This window comes from Lonchura striata, chromosome 18 (assembly GCF_046129695.1).
Source record: "Lonchura striata isolate bLonStr1 chromosome 18, bLonStr1.mat, whole genome shotgun sequence".
NCBI lineage: Eukaryota > Metazoa > Chordata > Aves > Passeriformes > Estrildidae > Lonchura > Lonchura striata.
Window position 1 is genome coordinate 10,337,106 of NC_134620.1, and position 18,794 is coordinate 10,355,899.

Here is an 18,794-nt window from a genome sequence, read left to right on the forward strand (position 1 = left end):
TCTCTTTTTCCGTGGCTGGCTAGATAGAATTTGACCGCTAATAATTTTTTTTTTTATTATTTTAATAAATTCTCATTTATAACACTGGGGTGTCAGGTGGCAGCCTGGGGTCTGAGCAGGTTAAATCTGCGCTTCAGAGAAGATCAAGTGCCTGTCCATGGCAGGGTTTGGTTCGAGCGTGGGACAGAGCATGTCACCTGCAGTGTCCTACCTGGGGGCCCTGGTTTGTCACTGGGGAGCTGCCCCTGTGCCCCTGTGCCCCTGTGCCCCTGTGCCCCTGTGCCCCTGTGCCCCTGTGCCCCTGTGCTGTCCTGCTGAGCTGCCTCAGCCCTTCATCCCCCGCAGCGGGAGCGGCTCCCAGCCCGCAGCAGTTTCCTCTCACCGCTCCCAGAGACCCCAGGCTGGAGCCTGCAGCCACTTCCCCTGCAGATGATGGCTATTTTGGTTCCACAGGTGCTCTTCATATATTCCTCTTCAGACTCCACTTCCTTGTGCAGCCGAGTACAGTGTAAATAACTCAGCTGTCGTTTAAAAGGGAAGGAGGATTTGAACAGGCAGAAAAACCCCAGGCTGAGATTGCAGCCACAGCATCGATCACAGACATCTCATACTCCTCCCTTAATGTCACTTTATTCTGCCAGCTCCATAAAGTTGCTGAGGATGTGAAGATTGTCAGAGGAGAAAGCCCCGTGGCTTTTAATGTCTGGAAAGACACTGCAGGTACTCGAGGCTGCTGTCCCACACGGGTCTGCCAGAGCTGTTGGACCCCCAAAACCACTGTGCCTCAGCCCAGCAGGGTGAGGATGATGAGGCAGACAGGTCAGGGCACTGATGGCATCATCAGGGTGCTGCTCTGGGACCTGCTGGTATTTGGAGGCTTATTCACAACTTCTCTATGCTTTTGTGCTGGGTGCTAAATGAACAGCAGTACCTCATAATGTTGTGTCCCAGCCCTGCCCCTTCTCACTCAAACCCGAGGAACAGGGTCTGATCAGTTTTGATAGAAATTAATTAGGAGGAAATTCCAGATCAGGAGGGGATTGGGTGGTAGAGACCAGCTCACTGCTCCAGGCAGGGCAGTGAGAGGGTCCCCGCTGGTGTCTGGTCCAGGGGCTTGGCAGCATCACCTGCAGCTCAGCTCCCTCCAACCAGAACCCATCCGCTCCAGACACATCAAAATTAACCTTTTTGAATTTACATCTCTCTGTGTTTTTCTCTTGTTTTTAAAGAACAGCCAGAGTGAGGGAGTTCACAGATCACTCAGACTTGAAGGATGTGCTTGTCCATGGAGGTGATCAGAAAAGGGAACATGGAACTCTGGATATTGACTCAAACCACCACACACCAGAATTGTGATTAAAATCCTGTGACCCTTTGTGTGAAGATGTTCACTAAAGGGAAGTGTTGGTTGAAAACTCAACACACTTTTGCTCTGAGCCTTGCTTTGGAACCATCTACACTTTGGGATTTTCTCATTAAGTGTAAGGGATAGAAATGGTGACCTGACTTCAGGGAGAATCCCGAGGCTCTTTGAAAAGGTGCTGTACAGAAAGGTACTGGCTGGTGTGGAGGCCTTGAAGCTTCAGCTTATTTCTAAACATTCCTCAGAGGAAGGCCTTCTCTTGGAATTCATCATGATAAAAATGTAACTTGGATGTCTTGAAAAATTCTGTTGAACCTGGAAAACAGCCCTCCCAGAGACTCTGAGCTCTTGCCTTTCAGAACATTGTTTGTGGAGATAAAAATATTTCTGCCACACTTGTCACATGTATTTGAAAAACATATTAATCATTTAAACAAATATTAGCTCCGAAAGCCTATAAATACATTCACTGGGAGGAATATACCCTTTGTTGTAATATTACAATGAAAAATATGCTAATATAGTTGCCTAATTGCTCATGTTTGAATAACCTCTTTTGTGACAATAAATGTTTGTGGCAGCATCATTCAAACACGAAATGGAGAATCTGGTGCCAGCGCGGATTACGTGTTCTGCTGCCACGGCTCCTGATGTGAGGAGGAAAGTGACTCTTTCCCCGTGTCTGGGAGCTGGTGTGGCAGGAGAGCAGACGTCACCGTGGGTATCATCAGCCTGGCACCGTGCCCGGGCCCAGCACCGAGCATGGGCAGGGATGCAGGACCAGCTGCTGCTCCCGGCTCCTGGCACGTGGGTGAGGCGCTCAGAGCCCCGGGTGAGCAGTGCAAATCCAGAACCAATGCTGAGAGCTGGGAAGATCCAAAACTTTGCCGTGTCTGGCTGCAAAACAGACTCAAGGTGAGTGCCTGGGCAGCAGAGGTGGGATGCCAGCCTGGCACTGCCCACGGCTGAGCTGCCGTGTGGCCACTCAGGAAACCTCCCACCAGGAAGAACCTGGTGCTGGTTTTATGCTTCTCTTTCCTTCGTTGCTGCCTGCATTTGCAACAGGCTGCTGGATTTACAGAGGAGGCTCTAGAGGGTGACACAGGGACAAAGCCTGAGGTGAGAACTGGCTTCTGGGGACCTGCCCTGAAGCAAAGTGCAGGTGTCTCTGAGCAGAGCCTGTTTAAGCAGCTTCTCAGCTGTAGTTTCTGCTGGTGGGGTTCTCAGTGACACCATTGCTCCTCTCCTTGTTGGTCCTGTTGGCCTCACTGGCACATTGTTGGCTGCTGAGACTTTTGGTCAAAGAAACCCTCTGCACTGACTCCTTGAGGCTGGGCAGAGGCACTGGGGGGCTTTTTGTACAAATTCAGTGATTCTAGTTATCCTTTTTAGCCTGACTGCACCTTGAGAGTTTAAACAGCAACAAAAGAATGGAGAGTATTCACAGACACTCTTTCCAGAACCCCTCCTGCTCTTTCCCAGGGGATGCCCCGTACTGGGAGCCAACCCCACAGTGCCATGTGGCACATCCTGGCCATGCTGGCACAGTGGGAGCAGTGCCAGCTCCCCAAGCACCCTTTATGCTCCTGATTCCCACGGCCCCCAGCTCATGGAGATAGAGGTCTGGGCTCTCTGGTTACAGCTGGGGCTGTGGGTCTGGAGCAGAATGCCATGGCAGGGTTGGTTTTCTCTGGAGGAGAAATGATTTGGGATGAGGCAGAACATGGCTGTGAACAGTTTGTCACATCCTCTGGCTCCATGGCATGACTGAGGCTGGTCTCAGTGTCTGGCACTGGTGGAAATCCCCATGTACAGATACAAATGGGGAGGTTTTTGCAGTTTGGCAGGAGTTGGTGTCCACAGAAGCGTTCCTCTAAAGGGAATTGTCTCTCAGAAAGAGAGATATGGCTCAGTAAGGAGCCATCTCCCTGTACATTATCCATTACTTCTAGTCTGGGGATGAAGGGAGGTCTCTCTCCTTCCCCTCCTCTGCCTTCAGCAACTCAGAGAATGAGGAAGACTTAAACATAACAGCAATGAAGGAAAATATCATAAAGTCCTCTTGAAATTCCCATCAAACTCAATTAGCAGGGCAATGATACACCTAAACAACTGCAATAGGTTGACTTTTTATGCTTTGCTGGAGAGCTTCCAAGTTGATAATTAAACTGCACTGGGCTGCGAGATAAGTGGCTGTGAGTGTCTGTGTGCAGCAGCTTTGGAGATGGATGGCCAATGGCAGGGACAGTGCCCATCCAGGAGCTCCATGGGACCAAACCCTCCCCTGTGCTCCCTGCCTGTGCACAGCCAGGTGGAAAAGTGCTTCCTGAAGGGCTGGGCTGTGTTGGAAAGGATAGATAAATATAATTATTCATAAATAATTCAGCCAGGATGAGAACAGTCCTCTCTGCTGGCTGGACAATGCCCTTGCCTACGGATGGGTCCAGGGGCCAAGTAGACTGTTCTATCTCACTCCCCAAAATGTATGGTTCACCCCACATCTGTAACCCTCCCCTAAAACATCAAGTGTCTGTAACCTCATTGGCCCAAGTCTTGTTCCAGCCCACCTTGAAGCCCCCTGATAAGGGGACTCCGAGGGGCTGGACTCTCTCTTGGAACTTCCCCTCTCTTGGATCTTCCCCCTCATAGGACCTCCACCCTCTCCTAGAGCATCCTCTTGTGTCTCCCCTTCCCCATCCCCTCAAGCCTTGCCACGTGCTGTGTCTGGCAGCTCAAGGCAGGACCTTTCTCCATCCCTAATAAACCTGATATCCCAAGAGCATCAGAGATCTCTCATCTCCCTTCATCTACACCATCCTGGAGCAGACAGCAATCCCTACAGGGCTGGGCACTGGGCAGCCTCTGGCTGGAGCAGCTCTGGCAGGTGGGGCTGCAGGAACCTCTGAGAGATTGGGAGCCATGGGACACAGCTGAAGCAAACACACAGGCACCAGTAGCAGGGGTGAGATAAACGTGGTCAGGCTGGGAGGGTTCATCAGGGCTGGTGCTGCCTGGGTGAACAGGCAGAGCTGTGCTCACTGTGAGCCAAGGGCTGGGAAAGGCTCCTGCTCCTCTCCCGTGTGCCTGTGGCAGACTGGGAGAGCAGGATGATGCTTCTTGTAACAAACAATTTGCTTTCCAAAAAATGTACTCCTGGGATGAGTGACAATATTAGTTAATGTGGATTTAATCTGGTGACTAGTGGGACAAAATGAAAAGTGAAAGGGGTATTTTTGGCAAAACAAAGGCTTGGTTTCAGCTTTGTCAAGATGAAGCATTTGAGCCTTCTGTTCTGGAAAGATGCTCCACTCTGAGATAAAATTTGGTTTGATCAACAAAAGGAAAGGGGTGGGAAGGAAAGGCAGTGTCCAGACCTCATGAAGCAGGTAAAGCCCTCGAGTGGCTGGTCAGGAGGGTGTGACTGGGACAGTGGCAGCATCTGCCTCAGTGCAGAGGCCCAGATGCTTAAAAATAAATAACTTGAGATACAAAGAGGTGGCCAGGGGGCTGCAGCTGGGCTGCCTCTCCCTCTGCCAGCCTCCACCTGCACCGAGGGTGATGCTCAGAGGCAGAGAGCCCCTACCAGCAGCTGAGGGTGGAGGGGAGCAGAGCTGCTGTGGGTGGGAGGGATGAGAGGGCACCCCACAGGTGTAAGCTCACCTTGGAGGCATTCAGACCTGGCCAGGTCCCTCTTGTTCCTCTGAAGCATTCCTCCCTGCTGGTGCTGCAGCCAGGCTCCTGCATTTAACACCTTCCCACTGCTCTCTGTGCCCCAATGCTCCAAGGCCCCATCTGTTATTCTTCTGCTAATCTTGCTCCCTCTGCTTGCTCCCTTCTCCTTTGACTCTGAGACCCACAGTTCAGCTCAGCATGCTGAACGCTGTCTGAGTGTGGCGTCTCACCCTGCACATTTGGGTAAGTCAGCCGTGGAATTATCCTATAATGTGGAAATCATACAATTTCTCTCTGATCTTCCCTGAGCTGAGCATTTCATCTCCCTTCTACCAAATGCAGCATGACTAAATAGGCAAGAAAGGGATTTGAGCCCTTTTGTTACTTAAAATGTGAATTAGATGTTCCTGAGGGAAGTTTGTGCCGCATTTGCAAGTTAAAAATGTATCAATTATCTGTACATGGACCCCTTCCTGAGCCATGGAGGAGCAGAGCTGGTGCCTTCAGCAGACCCACCACCCACAGAGGCTCTTGCTTGCAGGTGGCATCCTGGATCCTAGGTGAAATGCATCCTCCTGCTCAAAGGAGGGCTGGCTTTGAAGTCAGGTCTGACTTCTCAGCTCGAGCAGGCTGTCCTGGGCCTTTTCTCCAGGTGAGTTGTGACTGTTTTCAGGGATGGAGAATCCACAGCCTTTGCTCCAGCACCAAACAACTCTCACTGTGAAGGACTGCCACATTCAACTGGAATTCTGCTTTCCATGCAAGCTGCACTCACAGAGAAGCAGTTGATTTTTGAGGAGTAAGATTGTCCCATAGGAAAAATAGGAGAGTCTTCCTCTGTCTGTCCTTCTGCAGCTGGGTCTGAGCTGCCTGTGGGATTTTGGGGGAGCTGGGGGGCTGTGCTGTGTCTCCCTGGCACCCCAATCCCACACTATGGGAGCTCCCATGGGTATCCAGTGCTGCTGCTGCACAAACAGAAGTATTTCCCATTTCCTGGGCTGGCTCCAGGTGCTGAACATCCCTGGGGTTGGTTTGGGGCAGGAGCCTTCACACCGAGGTGTCGCCTCGCAGCCGTGTCCTGTTGGCTGGATGAGTGTGTGAGAACGTGCAGCTGCAGGCTGTTTGTGGGATGTGCTCCTGCTCTGGATCTTCTTCTGGGACTTGGGGTTAATTAAGGAGGCAGAAGGAGCACTGGGTAATTTAGAGGACAGTCCACATGGTTTGAGCAGCAGCTCAAAGCAGAGCAGGGAGAAGGAATAACTGATGGCATTGCAATGTAAGCCAAGGGACTGTTCTCTAGGTAACAAATACAAGCACAGGGATCTGGACCCATTTTTACTATCCATTCTTTTTGTGCAAAATATGGGAGTTCTTCAATGTGAATGTTCTGGATCCTTTGAGTTGCAGAAGCCATGGCAAAGCCCTGAGTGTGAGGTGGTTTAGGTTGATGTCTTATGCATTTTCTCCTAGGATCAGAGTCAACCCTCCTGCTGACAGGAGCTCCAGGCTGCTAGTGCTGCTGAAGAACAAGGGTGACCTGTTTGGGGGACAGAATCAGGGCCATTTGCCCCACAGTGATCCCTGCCATTGAGCACAGTGTATTACATTCCATGCATAATCCAAAACAGGGACTGTCCCAGTACCCGAGGTACAGAGCACCGAGGTACAGAGCTGTGGTGGTTCTGCATGTAATGGGAATTTGCATCCTGGATACATAATTCCAGGGAAGTGATCTCCTCAGAGGCAACACTGGTCACTCCTTAAATTACACAGGGCACAAAAACCAAGGTGCCAATAATTATTTCCAGTGAAGCTACATCTGCTTTTCCTGGGAGCCAAAGCTGCAGCGCTGCTGGAGCAGAGCAGGAATGGCTTGGGTGTCAGGGAGAAGCACCCACAGTGTCCCCAGGCACAAACCCATTTTTCACACCAGCACTGTAGCCCCTCGTCCCTCCTTCTCCATGTGTCACATCTTGTTTGTGCTCAAGCCTCTGGTGACGACATCCCTCTAGGTAAATATTGTCTGACTGACGTCTTGCTTGTGAATACTTGGCTTTTAATGCTGTACTTTTCTGTAAGCAAATTTTCTGTAATTTTCCCTTTTCTTTTTTAGGGCTCTCAATCTTTGATGCTGAAAATCTGTTTTGGGCCAGTCCCCTGCTACTCTGTTGCTTTTGGGTTGTTCTTGTCTGAGACCCCCAGAAACCACTGCCTGGAGAATCCTGGCTGCAATGTCTTTTGGGGAATGTTTTCCCAAAGCCCTCTGTGATGAGCAGCCAGATGTTCAAAGATGTGGGAACTGTGAACAGGACTTGCAGCTGCCAAGGGAGAGGGGTTTGGATGCTGCTGGTTGGGACGAGGAGGCAGGCAGGCTCTGCAGTGAGCTCAACTCATCCTGCAGTGGGGCTAAGTCATCTCCTAGTTAGGAGAGGCTCACCTGAGCGTGGCCATTCAGAAATCCCCCCCAAAATGCAAGCAGCAGCGTGCCCAGCCTTTTCCTGGTCACTTTTCCCACCCTCTCAGTTTGCTCTGTCTGTGCCCAAGTCCCCCAGTGAGGTGGTGCTGCTCGGGGGCTTGGTGTTGTCTCTGTTGTCACACCCTGGGGTTCCAGCTGTGCTGGGAGATGCTGGTGTTGGGGCCCATCTCCATCCCACAGCTGGCTTACAGGGACACGGGTGTCACCTACCCTGAGGGCGAGCTGGGATCCCAGCTGCAGGCCAGGAGGGGATCCAGGTGCTGGTGGAAGCAGGAGGTTTCTCCAGAGCTCCACAGCAAAGGCTCTGCCTTCCTGCCCGCCCAGCTGCGAGGCTCTGCATCCACTGGGAAGGATCCCAGCTGCTGGAAGTGACAATTTGACTCAACAAGCTGAATAGGGAGCTCTTCCCAGCTCCAAACACTCTTTTTTGAGATGAAAAAAGGTTAAAGAAACCCAGCTGCTTTCTGAGTTCAGCTGAGCTGGAGGATGGGATAAAGGTTCCCTGGAATGGGAGGGAATTAGCAACATTTTGTCTGCCTTTCTGGAAAAATGCTCTGGCAGTGTTATCTCTAAATAAACACAATTGGTGTGGGGAACAAGCGCTGGGGTATCTTCAGCTCTCACAGTGCCCCGGGCTCTTGGCACTCACCAGAGCCAGAGGGTGACGGCCCCAGCAGAATTCCAGTTCCTGGAATCAATGGCTATGACAAGATGTCAGTTTTCTTTAAAAGGAAATGGTTTTTGAGAGCTCTGCTCCCAGATTCTCCTAAGGAGACCCAGTCCTGATCTCTTGAAGTGGCTGCACACAGGGAAGCCCCGACTGCTTCCAACGGTGAAGCACAGAATGAGTTGCACACTGGAAGTTTAAACCAGCATTGATTTTCATTGTGTCCCTTTAAACCTGATCTAGATAGAGTTGCAGAGGGAACTCCTGGGACAGAATTGCTACCACCTAATTGATTTTGATTTTATTTTCACTGCAGCAGTGTAATTATGAAAGCCAGCCGTAATTATTGAAACACAACTAGAAGTATTTCATTATTAAAATACCCCTATGACTTATTATTAATTCATTAAATAAATTTGGATTATATCCCTCAATAATTAATGCACTGAAGTTTATTCTGTGAACTCTTCCTTTTACTCATAATGTGTCAGCTGTTGGTATTAAAAGGAAAAAATTCCCACCGAAGTATCAGAAAAAATAGACAACTCATTATAAAGGGAAGTGGGACCAGGGGGCTTTGGTCTGTTTTGAAATGGGTCTCGTGGGAAACACCAAAGCTGGGCTGAGTCTGTGCAACTCAGCATTTGTTTGGAAAACATTCCTGCAGATCCAGAAGTGCTGCTTAGACCTTGTCTGCACAGTGAGCATGGATGGTGCCTCAGGTGCTGCAAGGAGAGGGGGCTTGGTGGCTTCTGGGGGGGAGGACATTGCTGGCAGAGAGGGAACTGTTTTCCTGGAACAGGGAGAATTTGAGCCAGTGCTGCAGGGTCGGGTCTTGGGGTTTCCCTCCTGCATCCCCTGCTCAGGTGACAGGGTGAGCAAGGTCATGTCCCTGCTCGTGGTTTGGCTTTCAGGGAACTGAGATCTTCCAGCAATTCAGAGGCTGCTGCCAGTTCAGAGGCTGTCCTGGGGGCAGGACGTGTGGCTGTCCATCCCAGCTCCATGCGTGCATCTCAGCCCCAGTCTCTCTGGCAGCACCAGAATTCTCCAGATGGGATTCTCTCCCTCCAGCTGCAGGATCCACACACATTTCCCAGTTGCAGTCCTGCATCCAGGCAGAAGTATGTGCCTGGATGGAGCAAACCCAGGGCTTTAGGGATTTACTTGGCTTTGATGGGGCTCCTCTGCTCAGGAAGCACTGGGATCCCTCAGCAGAGCACATCTGGAATGGCATTACTCCCCAGCTGTGCTCCCAGGAAGGCTTCACTGGTGATGCTGGCATGGGATGAGTCTGAAAAACTCAGCTTTCCCACTCAGCACATCTGCGTTTCACACGTTGCATTGGATGGGTGTTTATAGGGAAAAACAGACAAAAACATTGACTGAAGAAATGTATTGATTCAGAATCTGCACTTGTGCTGCAGAGCTTGAGTCAAGATGGGGGAGAGAAGATTTCAGTGGATTAGTTGTCGCTGGATGCTGGGAAGTCTGTGTGATGTATGCTGCTCCGGATTAAGGTAAAATGCAGGTGTTTTGGTGGTGGGAGAGCTCTCCAACTGCTCAGGTTGTCACACCCTCCTCCAGGGGATGGACAGTCTGAGCAGAATCACAGCATTACCAGCTCTGCCTGGTCTCAGGAACTCTCTTCCCCTCCATTTCCTTGTGTCAGACTGAACTTCTTTTGGTCTCTGCCTCTCCTTTGGAACTTTTCTCAGAGCCTTGTTTCTGTAGAAGGAATTCTGTCCTCTCACTCCAGCATCCCAAGTGTCCCTTTTCTGTCCTTTCTCCTTGCACTGGGATGGAGTGGGCTCTGGTTTATTCCTCATGATTTGTGCTGTCATGGATGGAGAGATTTGCTCTCAGGCTGAGACCCCAGTGATCCTCTGCCCTTTGCCCCTCCTTCCCTTCCCTTTCCTGGCATGTCTCTCCAGGACAACCCTCAGTGGTGCCAGAGCCAGCCCCACCAGCATCTCCCTGAGCTGGGTCCCCTTGCTGGGGACCTGAGCTGGAGGCAGTGCTGGTGGCAGAAAATGGCTTGGGAGGAGTCACTGGTGCTGAAAATTTAACCTGCTTTTTGTTTGTAAGAAAAACCTCATCAGCACCTGATGTTAAGAGCAAACTTGTGCTTTGCCAGCCTCCCTCACACTTCCTTCAGCATGGAGTTTAATTATCAAACTGCGCTGCAGAGCAGCACTGTGGTTCCTGCTCCAGAATGCTCCGTTTCCAGCATCCTGCGATTCTCTCCGACCTCAGAGGGTAAAGCACTTAAGTTGCCCTTGAAGACAAAAAGAGAAAGTCTTGTTTGAGGTGAAGCCAGTATCTATCCAATTTTCAGCTGCCGTCACATCGAAATGAGAAATCTGAGGCAGAGCCAGGCACAAATAGCTGATAACAGACTTTCAGGTGCACCTCTTCACTTATCGCTTCTGGGGTCACCTCTGTTTCTAAAGACTTGTTTTCCTTAAAAAAAGATTGCTTAGGACATTTAACCATGTGGTGTGATAACAAAGCCCTGCGAGGTGTTACTTCTGTGCCTGGGCTGCTGCAGAGACACTGGTGTTCCTGCGTGTGCTTCTGAGATGGTTCCATGGATGGGATTGGATGGAGCTGGAGCAGCTGAGCCCTCCCTGGCTGCTCCATCGCTGCTGCCTGGGCACTGCTAGGTGGTGATGCCTGTGACACACTGGTAGCTCCTCGCTCTTACCCAGCCCTGGTGCACATTTCTTCCCTCCACAGTGAATTCTCCTCTCTCACAGCCCCTTTGGGGTGGATCTGACCCCGCTGAGGGCCCACAACAAGCCCAGCCCAGCACAAGAGAGAGTTCTGGACCAACAGAGGCACAATTTGTTCAGAAAATGGGTGTTTGGCACGTACAGAGAGCTGCACACAGACTGGCGCACAGATTTGTTTAGCAAACAATAACCTGTGTTTTGTGCATGAATAAATAATTAACCTTATTTAAAAGAAGAAAATCTCCCAAGTTTTGCTGTCTGCAAATATCTCTCTCCCTGTCCGGGCTTGGTGATGTCCCTGAGCCCCTTGGGAGTGTGTCCTATGGTGCAGGAGGTGGCACCTCTGGCACTCTCCTTTGCCAGCAGTCGTCACCAAGTGGATGCAGTGCCCAGTGGAGTTCCCCCATTCCCCCTCTGAGTGCTGGTGCCAGATTCACAGCCGAGTCAGAGGCTTGTGCTGGCTGCCTGGATGCTCCTGTGCTGCTGCTGGGAGCGGACAGCCCCCCACACCTTCCCCCCTCGGCTGCTGGCTCCATTCTCACACTCCAGCACAATGGTTTTCTGTGCTACGTTTCCTCATGTCTGCTCTAGGCCAGATTTCTGTGGATCAAGCAAAGCCTTTCTCCCATCTGCTCATGAGATCATTCCTTCATCTGAACAATCCGGCTCTGAGGAAGCTTTTGTGGACAGCCAGCCTCCAAGCACTCTGTTGTGCTCCACCATTTCTGCTCCTGCACTTAATTAGACTCACAAAATGCGGTGGGTACAGGACGTGTGTCAAGGTGCTGCAGCTTTGCTTGGCTGAGTGAGGCATTCCCAGCTCCCCAAGCACGTGGCCCAGCAAATGCATTGCTCCTGAGTCCTGTCTCAGTCCAGCCCAGCACTAAAAGGGCTCAAACTCTCCAATTTGTGTCACTATTCCTCCTGTCTGCTACTGATCTGGCTGTTCAGGCTTCTGCCTCGCCAAGGCTTTACGTTTGGAATTGGCTTTTTGGTGCTGAGGGTTCTGTGGTGGGTTCTTTCCACTGAAGAATGGAGTTCAGCAGGGGAAGGGAGCTCAGCAAGTCTTTCTCTTGTGGGGGAGTCACCCAACCCACCAAGCCACATGCTGGAACAGCAGGCAGGGAACTCAGTGACAAACATGCACCTTCCTGTGCCAAGAGTGATCCTGTGTGTTTGTGGAATTACTGAGCACTGGATAGCCCCTTGGTACTGCATGGTTCACCAGCAAATGTTCTGCCACTGTCCTCCCAGAGCTGTTCCTGCTCTGCCTCTTGCTGATGGGGCAAAGGAGACAATGAGGTAACTCCAGTGGCTGCTAGGTATCACTGAAGAGCACCAGGCTCCCATGGTGGAGGAGAGTGCTGAGCTTTGGGGTGCTGGGCCTTGTGGGCAGCTGGTGTCTGCAGCAGCCCTTGCCCACACTTCCTGGGCTGCCCCTCCATCATCGCTCATCCTTTTCCACTTCAGAACTGTTTCTCCTTGGTGTCAAGGAAAAACTCTAGGGAAGGATCCCCAGATCCCAACCTGATTGGGGATGGATGGGGTAAGAGAAACAGGAGGAATTTAGGTAATGTGTGACTTAAAGAAGGAGAGCCAAGAATGTCATCCTTGGAGAAGGAAAGGAGAACTAGCAAGTGTTTTCATGCCGTTGTTATTTTCTATATGTGTTTTAAGACAGGTTTGGCTCCTGCCCAGACTTCCCCTGCTACAGCACATGTACGTTCCGCCCATAGCTTGGCTCCAGCCCTTGACCTGGAGAAAAGGCCTCACTGCTTGTAGCAATGACCTCCCCTCCTTATTTAATCTTCAGAGTCCAAGCTCCTCCTGCCAGTGGCACCAACTTTCCTTATTCCTATAATATACTTGTTCTTCCCAGTCAAATGTGTTCTTGTTTCCTGTGTCACTTGGAAGCCAGGCATCACTCCATGGACTCAAGAGAGCCCTGAGCCTCTTGAAGGTGAGGAAATCACTGCGTGGTACAGACACACCACAGCAAAGTGCATCTTTAGCTGCACAGTGAAGTGTTGAGTGCCAGTGGCAGGTCACTCATGGTGGGGTGTCTCCCCATCCAGTACCCATGGTACCACTTCCAGTGCTGGCAGAGGGGCCGTGTCACCAGCCACTGTCCCCACAGCTGACCCTGACCTGGCACCTCCACAGTGCTCGTCACAGGAGCCTCACAGACTTGGCATTAATGCTGAGTCCCAAAGAGTGACCAGGCTACAGGCAGAGCTGCTTCTTCATTCTATCATCCCCCAGTTTCCAGGGCCAAATCCAAGTCAGAGAAAAGGATCCTCCATCTGCGCCTTGGCAAACGCGCAGATGCAAGCCCAGATGGCAGCTCCCACTCTGCCGTACCTTCTCCCTGTTCTTTTCATGGTGCCGAAGCCTTCTTCGGAATCAGATGCTGAGCATGTGTTCAGTGGTTGTGTGCAGGGACTGGAGCTCCTGTTTCAGCACAGGGATGGGATGGGAGGGCAATCATTGGTGCTGATTGCTAATTTGAATAGTTGGGGTTTTATAACTTCGGCATTGGAGCATCTACCTTTGAATATGAAACAAGGCCATGGCATGGCAACTTGCCAGAGGATTTTGACACCAGTGCAGTACATTGTTCTGGACTAGCCAGGCTGGTTTGGGATCCAGCCTGGCTCAACCCTGCACTGTATAAGGACATGGCAAAATGTCCTGGGAGTGCTGGAGCAGAGCTCCTGCCCGATGCTGCACCTCTGGGTGGCCAGGACACCCTGGGAGCCAGAGCAATTATCTGGCTAATTCCTGTCATGGAGCAAGGCGGGCACAGAGCCTCACAGGCTGCTCCCATCGTGCTGGCACTTGCCAGAGAAATGCTACTGATCCCTTGCCAAGGGCGATCCCTCCTGCAGCTGGGCCGTGCCCGTGCCAGGCCAGCCCATCCCACCGGGCAGGGACGCGCTGGAGCGCTGGAACGCGGATACCCTGCCCCGGCTGGCGTCAGCCAGGGACATCTGTGACCCCCCTGCCAGCCCCCAGGGAAGGGAATACCTGTCAGCGTGCCAGAGCCCTCAGATGTCTCTTTCTTATGGAGAAGATTTTGGGATAAAAGGTTCAGTCTAATTTATTCCATCAGTGTAACAGTTAAGCATTCAATTCCAATATTGGAAACAGCTTTGCCAAAAAGCAGCGAAGGGAAGGCAGTGAAGACTGGCTGAGCTCAGTGTGCTCTGTGACCCTTGCTGCCCCTGCCCCAGTGGCTTGTTGGTTCTGGGGTCCTGCTGTTTCCCCCTTTGACATGGGGGTTTCCCCCTCCAAAACACAGAGCTGGTTCCTGTCACTATTTCCATCAGAGGGAATTCTTCCTCCCTGTGCTTCAGCCTCTCCCTCCCCTGGAGACCAGCTCCTCAAATTGGCCACTGCATAGCCCAAGTTCTTGCAGAACTTGAGGAGGTTCCCATGCTCTTGTTTTTATCCTCGTGCTCTAATACCTGGAGAACAGAAAAATAAATGCTTTTTTTTGAGACAGGTGAATCACTGGGGAACTTCAGCAAAAGTGAGGGAGTGCCGGAAGCTGCTGCTGGGAATCTGCGCCCAGGCAGTTCTGGTGTTGGAGGAAGGAAAGAGCAAGGCTGGGGAGAGGAGCTGTGGCTGCATGAGTGAGCACAAAAGCGGATGTGTGGGAGAGCTTGGGACAAACCCCAGTACTGGAGGCACTGACGGGTGGGACCTGCTGGGGGTGGCTGGTGCTCCCACTGCCAGTGTCTGCCCGTGAGGTTTGCAGTCATCACTCTGGACCAGCAGCCCCTCTTGGAGATCAGGGTCCAGCTGTGCCTGCTGGACTCCAACCTGTGGATTACAGGCTTCCAGGAGCACCAAATTCCTCCAATTTAAATAAACAAATCCTGAGGATAGGGCTTTGTAATTGAAATGCTGAGAGATGCTTTCTGCTGGCATAGGAGGGTGCAGTGCTGTAATAAGCCGTCCCTCCCTGGCGCTGGGAGTTATTGAGGTTGCTCCACATCTATGACAGTTTAATCAGATCCTGAAAATCAGGGACATTATATTTTGCACCTGCTCATGGAAAAAAAGAATGAATGATGCGACTCCCCATCATGGATCTTTTATGCACAAGGCAGGCTCCTGAGAGCACATCATCCAGAGGGGAAATGGAATTACACCACAGATGAAGACTAAGCCCAGAGTGTGGCTGAATATCACACTGGGGGGAAAAAGAGCAGCTCTTCTCTCCTCTATCCAGCCTCCACAAATGAGAAACAGGGAGAATTAGTGAAGGTTCTTCCAGGGAAGAAAGGAAGCTGCAAGCTCCAGATACACTGGGAGATTTTTAAGAGAGTATTTTGGGGATAAGTTGCCCTCAGGATGACCAGGGCACAGTGAGAGATACATTTGCTTCTTTTTGCTTGTCTAATCCTGGTATGTGAGAGCATCCTTGCTGAGTTTGTGCATTTACCTCTCCCATTGTCAGTGCTTAAAACGCATGAAAAATACAGCCAGGAGCTTGAAATACAAATCCGTTCACTTATAAGTGGCCTTAACATCTGTGAAAGGCTTCGAGTCCTTAGACAAGAAGCAAAATAATGGATTTACTTTTGATTTCTAAAACACCACCCAGAGGTGAGGAGTGAATTCCACAGAAATCAGAATGGATTTGCTTTCTTTTTCCTGCAGAAGAGCAAAAGCAGAGATGTCAAAAAGAGTTCAGCAGTCAAGTGCTCTCATTACCTGTCCCATCTGGGACGTGGAAAACCTCGCCAGAGAGCCAGTAATCATAGAAATCACAGAATCATTAAGGCTGGAAAAGACCTCCAAGATTATTGAGTAAAACTTTTGACCCCAAAAGTTTTACCACCGCCTGCCAAAAAGCCCCTGGAGCCTGGTGCAGGATGCTCACCTCTCCACTGTCCCCTCCTCTACAACCTTCTTGCCACTGGGTTGTTGAACATGCACCAGCACTGAATCTTTACCCCCAGTCTCCACAGCCATCAGAAGCTGACATTGTTTTATTTGTTTTATGACAAATTGATAAACTAAAACCATTTTTCTCAGGGGCTGCTCACCCAAACCCCTCATGCTGGGCTCTTCTCTCCCACAGTCGTACCAGCAAAGGTGGCACTGCTCTGGCTCGGGCAGCCCTGTCCTTGCCCCCACGGTGGCACCTGCACTTGTCACCTTGTCACTTGTCACAGAGGTGGAGTGGTGGCTGCTGGTGGAGCTGAGCACCCCCAGTGCCACGCTGAGCTTACAAAGTGCTGCATCAATCCTGCTGAATAATGAGCAGGTCTAGGGCAGCCTCAGTCTGGTAATGGAAAGAAAGGATCAAATATTCATGGTTTGTTCAGCTCTGCCAATGGGAATGGTCATGTGAAAACAGGCACAAAACTCCTGCAGTATTCTGGGGTCTAATATTCAAATAACATTAGGGGTCTAATATTGGGGTCTAATACTCAAATCACAGTTCTTTGTTGCTGTGGTCTGCCTTGGGTGTGAAGAGACCTGACAAGGGCAGGGTGCCTGACAGGAGAAGACCTTTCAAGCAGCTGCCATGCCTTGTCTCTTGATCTAAGAAGGTCTCCAGACCAGTGACAAGACCTCCTGACAGAGTTCCCATGGAAGTACCAGCTTATGGTCACCCTCTCACTCACTCTTCTGCCAGGGAAGCCTCATTGCTGTGGATTATCTTTGTTTGCAGGACAGGAAACTATTTTTGAGAAGCCTGTTGTATCCAAGGTTGCTTTAGAGATTCCCAAATAGCAGAGTGGTTTTGGGGGCAAACACAAAAGGGAGGAGACCAAGGAGGATGCTGTGCAGTGCTAACAAAATATGAAACTCTCTGAATTCTCCTGCATCAAGGGCCCTGTGGCAAGGCTTGGAGCAGATGTTGAGACACAGGAGACAAAAGGGCTTTTTCCTGTTAGTGTTTCTGTAGCTGTTCTGACCCAGGCCAATACCTGGCCTGCTGCTCCTCACCTGCTCTGGACAGCCCAGAACAGCCTCACAGGCAAAGAGCACAGCCCTGCCAGTTTGCACTGGCACTGCCTCACCAGGCTGTCTGCCACAGCCTGTGGCATCCCTGTGGCATCCCCTGGGATGCTGCTGGTGCTGGGGCCAGCTCTGGGCTGTGGTGTCCCAACTCTCAGTGTGAACCCCAGGGAAGCAGCACAGTGGGACAGGAGTCTTTTTCCACACTCAGAGGCTACATTCCCTCTCTTCTCTGCAGCCCATCAATTTTTCTCTTTCAGTTGGAGCCAGTTGTCATCCTTCCATCCATCCCACGTTGGCTTTTCAGTCCCCTGAAAGCCTTTTCATTCCTTTCCTGCCTTCCTAAAATAGCACATGCTTCTGCTGGCATGTTCCCCGGCTGCCACGTGGGAAGAAGCCTGCCCTCCTTGGAGATTTCACACCTCAGGCAGGAGGGTGTGCTTCCCATTGGAGAGCAGCCTCTGCTGGCAGAAATCCCCGCCTCTGCACAAGTTCCTGAGCCCAGAAGGATTCTCATGGCAAATCTTTTCCTTTGCTGGAGAGATGTGATAACTCCTGGACAGGGTCTCTTCTAAGAACTTGTCACAGGGGAGAAGTCTACTTTGAAGTTCTTAATCCCACTCTTTCCTTGGAATGAGCTCTCCAGGACAGAGCTCTCTGTTCTCCACAAAACTGAAATGCTTAAAAAAGGAGAGTCTTAAATATTAGAGGAGATTCTTGCAGCAGTTTTGAGGAAGCCCAGTGAAGCTGAAAGTGCTGGTCAAGCCATATCTGTGTGGATCCCCTGCAGCTGTGAGCAGGCAGCTGAACATCTGCAGGGCACCCATCCCTGCCTGGATGGGGCTCATTCTTCTGGCAGCTTTGGTGAGAGGGCTGGTATTGGCCTTTTTGGCATATTCTGAGCTCTTCTTCCTGCCAACTGCCAATCTGCACTCTGGCAGCCACGCTCGGTGAGCTCACACTCACCCGCCCTCGGGTGCTGGGGCTCAGGTGGGTGTTGGGATGCCCTCCCAAGGCTGGCAGGGGCTGGCACTGAGGCCTGGCCTTGGCACAAGGGTGGTGGGAGTCCCACCAGATTGAGCCTTTCCTTGTCTCCATTTTAATGGCATCCAGCAGAGCCAAGAGCCTTGCTTTGCTATTTAAACAATCTTGTTTTTCCCAGCCTTTGAGAGAGCTGCTGAGCTGTGAACAATGTGTGGTGTCTTTAGGAAGGTGGAGGGAGAATCACAGAAGCAAATCCTTTCAGTGACAGCTGGCCTCTGCCTGCCTGTAGCCTCTTCCTGGCCACAGCCTCTGCCTGCCCACAGCTTGGGAATGAAGAGCATAGATCCTATGGAAATGCTCCAAGAGCAAACTCACAATTTCTCTGGTTTTCAACATCCCCACAAATGAGAGGGACAGGAGGGAAGGCCTGTCAGAGCTGTTGGACAGCTGAGTGTGCCCAAGTGTGGGGCAGAGCAGGCACATCTGATATCTGCAGCGACCCTTCTGCTGGTGTGACTTCAAGCATGTTGGGAAGGAGGATTCATTCATCTTCTCTGCAAATATTACTTTAAATCCAGGTGGTTCAGCATAAGAGACAGTTTAGGAATTATGCAGCTTTCTGACTGATGAGCTCCTCTGCTGTTGCCATCATTCCCCTAATAATTATGCCCATGCACAGCTCTGTGTTTGATTGTGCTGGAAGATGGATTCTTGTTTCCTGCAGGCATGCTGGATGAAATGACTTCCGCTTCGAAGCTCTGTTTGCAAAGTTCCCTTTGTTCCTGCTGCGAAATCCCTGCGTCGAGCAGAGCCCATTCTGCTCCACAAGGCTTTTGAGCACCATCTGGGTGGGTTCCCTGGGCTGCCTTCAGATTGTTCTCGGGATGCAGGCGGTGCTTGTCAGTCAGGCTGATGCATTGG